The sequence below is a fragment of the Triticum aestivum genome, chromosome 4A, assembly GCF_018294505.1.
Source record: "Triticum aestivum cultivar Chinese Spring chromosome 4A, IWGSC CS RefSeq v2.1, whole genome shotgun sequence".
Taxonomy (NCBI): domain Eukaryota; kingdom Viridiplantae; phylum Streptophyta; class Magnoliopsida; order Poales; family Poaceae; genus Triticum; species Triticum aestivum.
The window spans coordinates 612,595,377-612,605,042 of record NC_057803.1 but is presented as its reverse complement, the minus strand read 5'-3'; the positions used below and the strand labels follow the sequence as shown (position 1 = coordinate 612,605,042).

The following is a 9,666-nucleotide window of genomic DNA, read 5'->3' as shown; positions in this document are numbered from 1 at the left end:
GTCATTTATAGCCTATTAGAAGCTAGCGATTAGAGACACGCCGCTAAAAAGTGGGCAATAAAACGTAAAAACTAACTAATCGATGGTAGAGCTAATTTATTTTCACTAATATACATCTGATCACTTGCTTTTCCTGGAAAAAAAATCTGATCCTTAGCTTCAAGTAGTGACACAACACAACTTATCAAGGTGCTTGCTGCTTCTTCCTACGTCGCCATCCGATCTAATATGATCTATTGATCTACCATGCACGCACAGGGAGAGACACATGTAGCAAGAAGGAATCTTCGGCTGGCTGATGCACAACGTAAAAAGCTAGCCTCACTACGAGTTGTCGGACGTATAGGCCGGCCCATCGAGGCGGACGTGAGCGTGAAACAAATCAAAATTGTAGACAAATCAAAATCAAACAAATAAACAATAAAAAGCGGCGATGACATCATACTTAGATGTGAGATATTATCTCACATCTAGATGTAATATAGACGGACCTAAATAAATTACGTAGAAGCACTATGCATGTACGTATGTTGATATCCACCTAGGAAGCTATAAGAAATTCTACACCTTACGTGATTCACATAAACATTTATCATTAGGACCGTTTATGGAAAAAAAAAAGCAATATATCATTAAGATCGACACTTCTTTTGTCTTCGCACGTACTGTGCACATATCAAGATCTTTAAATGATTCAGATAAATGTATATCATTTGGACTCTTGCCAGAAAAATAATAATATATCAATAGGAATAGAGTCCAGGTCTGAATTATCTCCTTCCTTTGCCCTTGCACGTACAATTTATGGGCACGTACATGCATGCGCAGGGAAAAAAAATAGACCACATAGGATTTGCATCAGAACTTGGGATGGTTAGGAGGAGACCACGCATAGATTTGCTTTTGGTTTTTCTTTCTACGAATCGGGAAGAGACCTAGGCCAGAACGCCTCCTTTACTTTTTTATTATTAGGAGGAAACGTGGAGAGACCCAGGTGAGCACCTCTCCTTTTTTTCACGTCGCATGCTTCATCCTACGGCTAAAGACACATTATATGCTAATCGGATGGATGCAATTTCTTAAATTTTAGGATTAACGTGGTGCCTCATATGGTGCCTTCAATTAGTAAATATAAGATATAAGATAAGATGCATGTCAACTAGGCAATTTTGATGATGTGAGAATTAAATGAAGAAAGAAAGTGTTGAGTATCACATCATGATATTGTATCATAATAAATATTATGCTACTATATGTCATGCATGTCAATAAATAAGATTATCTAAGATACTAATATATGATTCTATGCATGACGGATGTAGTATCGTACAGTATTATTATATGCATAATACTAAGTTATGATACTTCCCATGGGGACTTGACAGATATATTCCGCATTTATGAAAATGCATCGCTGTGTTGGCTAGGAGTCTGACTATGGGCTAGAATTCTGAAATGCCGAGATTACCCTAAACTGAAAATATTTTATCCATTCCACTTTTCTTGGCATGTGGAGGAGACATTATTAATTTGGTTCAAATTTGCAAGGCTTAATTTTTTGGTTGACTCTTTTGCGATGATATGTATCACCCTTGTGTCGTTCTTCATATTGAAATGATTGCCAAGGCGAGTCTGCGAGACCTTGACGAGATCAGCATGCAACCACAGATCGTCGGTCAAGGCTGCCTGACGCGGGCGCAGCAAGGCCAGTTCACACTAGAACCGGTAGGTAAATTGCTTACACACTTGTTTCAAAAAAAAATATTTTGCTTACACATGCATGTCCACAGCTAAACTTTAAAACGGAGTCAGTTCTGTCATGTACGTACGTGTATGAAAGCAGTTTGCCACCGAACAGGTACTTCCTACCTGCCATGATCAATAATGCTGAGGGACAAGTTTCATGGAATCTGTCGGTGTTGACTGACTTAGAGAAATCGTGTCGGTCGGGTCAAGCGAGATTCCATTGCCAGCAAATTTCATCACTGCCTTTGATGCGATCATGGAAGCATGACAATATAAATTTCCATCGCTACACTCCTTGTTGATGCACACTACTCTCGCTCTCGCACCCAGCTCAATGGCCACTCTATCACGCTCCATCCCCATTCCCTTCTTCATACTCATACTACTACTCTCCATCGTCTCTTCTTCTTCTTCTTCTTCTAGCCAGGACAACAGTACTGGCAGCGACACCGACCTTGCCGCGCTGCTAGCTTTCAAATCCCAGCTCGCTGACCCTCGCCGTGTCCTTGCCAGCAACTGGAGTGCAGACACATCCTTTTGCAATTGGGTCGGTGTCTGGTGCAGCCGTCGCAGGCAACGAGTAACCGCTCTGTCGTTGCCCGACACGCCTCTCGTTGGATCTGTGTCACCTCACGTTGGTAACCTTTCTTTCCTCTCCATCCTCGACCTCACCGACACCAATCTAACGGGTTCCATTCCAGCCGAACTTGGTAGGCTACATCGTCTTACGTACCTCAGTTTTTTCGGAAATAGCTTGTCAAACACCATACCTACTACCCTCGGGAACCTCACGAGGCTCAAGTTTCTTCATCTACCTTATAATCAACTCTCAGGCCAGATCCCTCCTAAGATGCTACTTCATATGCACAACCTTAGGGAGATTAATATGTATGCGAATGACTTGAGTGGCCAACTACCATCATATTTTTTCAACAATACGCCTTCCTTGACATACATCAATTTTGGAAATAACAGCTTGTCAGGTCCTATGCCACAAGCGGTTGCACACCTATCCATGCTCGAGGGATTGAACCTTGAGGTTAATCAACTCTCCGGCCTAGTACCAGAATCCATGTACAACAAGTCCAGGTTGCAAACGTTGGCCCTTGCAAGTAATGGTAACCTAGCTGGAATGTTTCCGAGCAATCAAAGTTTTAACCTTCCAATGTTGAAATTTATTTCGTTATCTGATAACAAATTTTTTGGCCGGTTTCCATCGGAGCTTGCATCATGCGAGTACCTGGAGATAATTGATTTGGGTGAAAATTCATTTGAGGGCATTGTGCCAACAGGGTTATCCAAATTATCCCACCTCCAGGTTCTTCACTTAGGTTATAATAACATTGTTGGTCCAATCCCAACTGCTCTTAGCAATCTTACCAGTCTTACATATCTAGATCTCAGCGGCGGAAATTTGACAGGGGAGATTCCACAAGAATTAGGTCTCATGCTGGAACTCTCATTTCTGTCTCTTGGATCCAATCAATTGATTGGAGAAATTCCAGCTTCCCTTGGCAATTTATCAAAATTGTCCGTTCTAATTTTGGCAAATAGTCAACTTTCTGGTCAAGTACCAATAACACTTGGGGAAAATGCAGCTTTGAGCAAGCTTATTTTGTCAAGTAACAATTTGGAGGGGAATCTAGACTTCTTGTCAGCGCTTTCCCAGTGCAAACAACTCCAGGTCCTTACAATAGAAGCTAATTCTTTCACTGGCATCCTCCCAAGTCTTGTAGGAAACCTTAGTTCAAAACTTGTTACTTTCATTGCAAGCAAAAACCAGTTAATAGGTGGACTTCCAGTTGCCATTTCAAACATAAGCAGCCTTGTACGGCTAGATCTTAGTGACAACCTACTCACCGAGCCAGTCCCAGGGTCCATCGCTAAGTTAGAAAATCTTGTATGGCTCGATCTCTCAAACAATGACATGTCAGGTCCTATCCCAATACAAATTGGTATGCTCTGGCGTCTAGAACAATTGTTTCTCCAAGCAAATAAATTCTCAGGCTCTATACCAAGAAGCTTTGGGAATATTAGTTTTTTAGAATACATTGACCTTCTAGTAACCAATTAAGTTCAACGATACATCCAAGGATTTTCCACCTAGATAAACTTCTCAAACTAGATCTTTCAAATAATTCCTTTGCTGGTGCACTACCGTCTGATGTTTCTGGTCTAAATCAAATATATCATATGGACCTTTCTTCCAACTTCTTGGTAGGAAGGATCCCAGAATCCTTTGACCAACTCAATATGCTAACTTTCATAAATCTATCGCATAACTCCTTCAAAGGTTTTATTCCAGGAACACTTGAAAAGCTAAAAGGCTTGGCATCATTAGACCTCTCATCTAACAACCTCTCTGGTACCATTCCCATGTTCCTTGCCAACTTTTCCTACTTGACTATCTTGAACCTCTCATTCAATAATCTGGAAGGCCAAATACCCGATGGAGGTGTTTTCTCAAATCTCACCTTTCAGTGTTTGACTGGGAATGATGGGCTATGTGGCGCTCCTCACCTTGGATTTTTGGCATGCCTTGACATGCCTCGCTCAAGTAATAGGAAATTGCTACAAATTCTACTCCCAACACTCACAGTAGTTGTTGGTGCCGTCGCCATTTCTATATACCTATGGTCTAGAAAGAAACTTAACAAGAGAGATGCCATAGCTAGTGATGATCCAACAGATGTGGTTGGCTATCAGATAGTCTCCTATCATGAGCTTATTCGTGCCACCAATAATTTCAGTGAAGAAAACATCTTAGGCTCCGGAAGCTTTGGAAAAGTCTTCAAGGGCCAACTGAGCGATGGTTTGGTGGTCGCGATAAAAGTTCTTGACATGCAGCTGGAGCAGGCCATCCGAAGTTTCGACGTCGAGTGTCAAGTGCTTCGCATGGCGCGACACCGCAACCTAATAAAGATACTCAACACATGTTCCAACCTTGACTTCAGAGCACTAGTGCTTCCGTACATGCCAAATGGCAGCTTAGAGATGCTCCTACACCAGTCTCAAGGTTCATTGCACCTAGGGTTCCTTGAAAGACTAGGCATATTACTCGACGTGTCGATGGCAATGGAGTATTTGCACCATGAGCACTATGAACTGATCTTGCACTGTGACTTGAAGCCTAGCAATGTGTTGTTTGATGAGGAGATGATGGCGCATGTGGCGGACTTTGGGATTGCAAGGTTGATTCTAGATGATAAGTCCATGACATGTGTGAGCATGCCTGGAACTGTTGGGTACATGGCACCAGGTACCTAATTAGCATGCTCTTGTTATCTTGTTCAACCAACTACTTCTTAAACCATTCCTAGATTATGTTCCCACCCAAATCAATATGGTTGAGCAGGTGTGCTTTTTTGTTTATATTTTTATTGAGCAGAGTATGGGTCTCTTGGGAAAGCATCACGGAAGAGTGACGTTTTCAGTTACGGAATCATGCTCCTTGAAGTCTTCACTGGAAGGAGACCCACCGATGCAATGTTTGGCGCACAACTAACCCTCAGGCAGTGGGTTCATCAGGCATTTCCTGCAGAGCTTGTCCGAGTCATTGATGGACAGCTACTGCAAGACTCCTCTGCTACTTGCTGCAGCTTGGAAGATGGCTTTCTTGCATCGGTGTTCGAGCTGGGTTTACTCTGCTCTGACGACTCGCCTGGCCAGAGGATGACGATGCATGATGTGGTTGTGACACTTAAGAAGATCAAAGGCGAGTACACAACAAAACACACAGCGACAATGTCACGTAATGCTGCATAGTGAGTTATCTTCATTGCACTTGGAACACCCATAAGCGTCACGGATGGGAAGGGATAAATCAGCAGTGACACATATTATGCACTTGGGATATACAACTATTTGATCATGCTTTTCTTCTCTCAGACTATGAGAGGGATGATGTTGGATGCGCTTCATGGCACGGCTCGTCGCCTCACTTCACCGCCGGCGCCATGATGGGGTGGCCACTTGGTGGTCTTTTTTCTTGCTTTCTTTGGGCGTGTTTGTGCTGAGGCCCCAGCAGAGGTTTTATTTCGCTTGTGTGCTACTTGATGTTTGGACTGGTTCGCCGAGAGTAGCAATCTCATAGAAAAGCAACGTTCTGAAAAATTGTGTGGATACACAGATGTGAGGACATCTCTTCCTGGCATACTAGATAAGAATCTGATAATGTCAAGCTTGGCTTCGGCAACCTCATGTCTCATAGTTGCAGTGTTATTTGCCAAAGAACAGTATCTCCTATAAGAATGAATAGAATGGTAGTACCCAATTGAGTCGGAGGCAAACCGAGAGATATCATCATGTTTTGCAAAAACAGTGGTGCCCAGCTGTTGGTGAAGGCTAGAAAGACTACAGGAATAGACACGCTGGGATGCGCTCAGGATACGGCGGAGTTTGCATTTCTATGAGCCCAGATATATGTGGAACAAGATGTATACTAAAAAATAAAGGCAATTCAGAGGATAGTAACAAATAATAACGTGGGTGAACAATTTTCAGCATATACACACCCACAGAACTGAAAGAAGTTACCAAGAGCAGAGGAAACAGAGTAGTAATGCATTTTCGTTTCATGCAGCTTTAATTTACTTCCGTTTTGTTCTTCAGTGGTGTAGCAAGTATGTGGATCACTGATACAAATCCCAGCCAGTGAGAGCACAGAGATATAAGTTACACCTTCTCCCTTCAGTATGTACAGTATCACTTGTCCCTGAAAGAATTAACCAAGAGCAGAGGAAACAGAGTAGTAATGCATTTTCGTTCATGCAGCTTTAGTTTACTTCCTTTTCTGCTCTTCAGTGGTGGCCATGCAGCAGGATGTTATGGCTTTATGCCTTCAACAAACAAAATGGAACGGCTTGACTTGTTAACTTAAAAAAGGATGCAGTGATTCCACACAAAAATAAAATACAAACACAAAAATAAAAAACAATTCAGTGCTTTCATCATATGGCTTTGTGTTTTAGTCGAAAAGTCAGTCAACAAACAAAATGGAACAACTTGTTAAAAGAAAAATGCAGTCATCAACTCTTATATAAGAGCGGGAGGGTCATTACTTTGGCGTTTACGCTTGAGCCCTTTCATTATTAGTAGTGTATTGTCAAAGGTGTTCAGGTTAACTAAGACATCCATACAATTGTCAGACAGTGATGGTTCAGTAGCTGCAGTGTTGGAGCACTGCCCATCCATACATACAGATAGTTAGTTCAACAGCCAGTACTGAGATGCATGATCTATTTCTGGTGGCCCAATTCAGTTTCTACAAAACAAATGAGATAAATCAGTCCTTTGGATGCTAGATTTGGATCTGTTACTTATTTCAAAATAGTTTGTTCTCCAGCAGGAAGAGTATTAGATCAGCAGAAATTTCCATCCACATCACACTTCCATCAGCAAGTGTATTAGTTCTGAAGAAATGCTTGCCAATGCAAGTAGAGCTTACTAAAGTGACCGATCGATTTATGCACTCACTCATTTAGTAGCATTTTATCAGTGAATGTGAAGAAAACAAACAGGGTACAAATCAGGTGGTTCGTGAATGCACACAGATCCCGTCTACTGACTGTGGAAGAATATATGCTTGATTTTGTCATCTCAACAACGTGAAGGGTATGTAACAGCGTGCTTTTGTCCCCATCCGTTTCAGAACAAAACTGATGAAGAATAATAACACACAGGCCATGCATGATCGAGTCAATCTGATTACTGTACAGTAATTCAACAAAGCTTTAAATTTCTGGAACAAGGGAAACTCAACCCCATTTTTTCATAAATTTTATGAAACATACAGAAATCAAGTATTTAGCAGAAATATTCTTGAATGCAAATAGAGCTTAGGTCCTACCGAATGCATAAAAGCTTCTGGGGACGGAGAGAAAACCCTTGTTCTGGCCTTTGCTCCTCGAGCTCAACAGTGGGTGAACTTGCGCCGTTATCCTGTTGAAGACGTTGTCTCCGTGACCACCAATGGCGTGAGGGTGTTTATCCTTTCTTGAGGCACTAGAACATGACTGCGCGCGTTGTCGCGCCCGTCCATCTTGAAAATAAATACATTATTAAGAAAGAATTAGAGTTGTAGAAACATTTTGTAATTTCAAGGAATAAAAATACAATGTCTTGATTTAGGCAGTGGGTTGTAATTTGGATTGTTTGATGGTTCTAATTCATTATTCTTAACTATGTCTCCTCTCTAACCGTGGGTTTGTTGGATTTATTACACTGTAGCTGTTTTTTGATGATATCATTGATTGGTCTTCTCTTGTGATATCTTTGATTCTGATGTTTTTGGAACATGGCCGTTAATGTCCGAAGTAGGGTAAGGCCTTGTATAATGCTAGATGCTTAGGGAGGTGTTTAGAAAAATAAATCGATTTTTTCTGAAGCATCAATGCTTATTGCTATGCCGTCCAGGTGTTTGTCCGAGATCTCTTATCAAGAACGTGAAGTTGCATGTTGCCTGGGCAACTCGTGCGAATAACGCAGCAAGAGAGGCCCAAGTGGGCCTGGGCGTTCTGTTATGGTTCATCTAGAAAGACAGAGAAGAATTGGGTCGAACTGCAGATCCATTCATCCCGGTAACACATGACGAGCTTGGTTGTTCCTTTGGGGCACCATAAAATGATTGTGTGCATAACTGAGATTAGTGAAGGGCTGGTGGAGGTAGCCGCGTGGATGGCGATGAAGAGATCCAGGCGGACAGCGTGAAGCGCGAGAAAGCCGCTGCCGTCCTCAACCATGCGCCATCGCGTGCCCACCATCGTCATTGATGCGCCACCAGCCCACTACAGCCTGCATTTTCAGCTCCACAAGAACGAGATGACGATGTACGTATGCAAGCAACATAAGTGGGAAAGCGAAAGAATCATGGAAGAAGCCCAGACGAACGACGCCGCCGCTGCCGCGGGGAGACGATCCTCTTGCTATGTTTTTTTATATCGTTTCGTGCAATGGATAAAGATAGAAGTGAAATAAACTGCATGAATCGGGCTTCCAATACACCGGCCCTATTCAGCCCGACTGATAACAGAGCGCCCAGGTCAGTCTGCGGAGCAGCAGCCCAGAGACGTTGGGCCAGCCGTGACAGGCGTGGTGGTGGTGAAAAATGCCTCTTAACGCTCGCGAGACGACCAACCAATCTGATACGTTCTTATATGGGATCCGACGGCTGACATGTTGAAAGCGCTGTGGATGGGCATAGCTCGCCCCGTTTTACTGTTTCTCAATTGCTGCGGAAGGGTCAACATAGTAGTAGGTGTTACAATCATATCTTGTAATGGTTCAGCCGTAGTTGAAGTGTGGATAACTAGCAGCTGCACCTGTCGAAAGATCCGTCATTAAGATGGTTTTTGGAACATAATTCATTTCCGGGGATAAAACCCTTCTTCTCGCTTTGCTGGTCGGGCTCTGGAGCGGGCGAACTTGAGTCGTTATCTTGTTGAAGACATTGTCTCTGTGACCACCAATGGCGTGTGGGCGTGTTGCTGCGGAAGAAGTTGGCATAGCCGTAGGTTTTACAATCATATATTGTAATGGTTCAGCCGTAGTTGATTTTGTTATGCACTTTTTAAAAATTTAGTTAAAGTAATTTTAAAATATGTATGTTTATTTATTTTGTTCATAGAATTCAAAAACTTCCTTCTGACTCTGGTGAACATTTTATGAATCCGTTAGTATTTATCATTTCCCGAACATTTTTCTTCAAATCATGAACAATTTTTGTATTCACCAAGATTTGACACTCTGCAACTGTTTTTAAAATCCGGAATTATTTTTTATTTAGAAAGGAAAAAGATATAAAACAGAGAAAAAAAAAACACGGTGCTTCCCGCCCCGCAATGATTCCTAGCGCGTACAGCGCGGAATAGGGGCTCCCTTTGTCGTGAGTTTCGTTCGAGTATGGGGCAGAGTCTGAAGTCT

The 9,666-nt window shown here is 42.4% G+C and overlaps 1 pseudogene; it reads left to right on the top strand.

Annotated features, from left to right (window-relative positions):
• The first annotated feature begins 2,053 nt into the window (after positions 1 to 2,053).
• LOC123087555 (probable LRR receptor-like serine/threonine-protein kinase At3g47570) lies at positions 2,054 to 6,403 on the top strand (annotated as a pseudogene).
• The last annotated feature ends 3,263 nt before the right edge of the window (positions 6,404 to 9,666 follow it).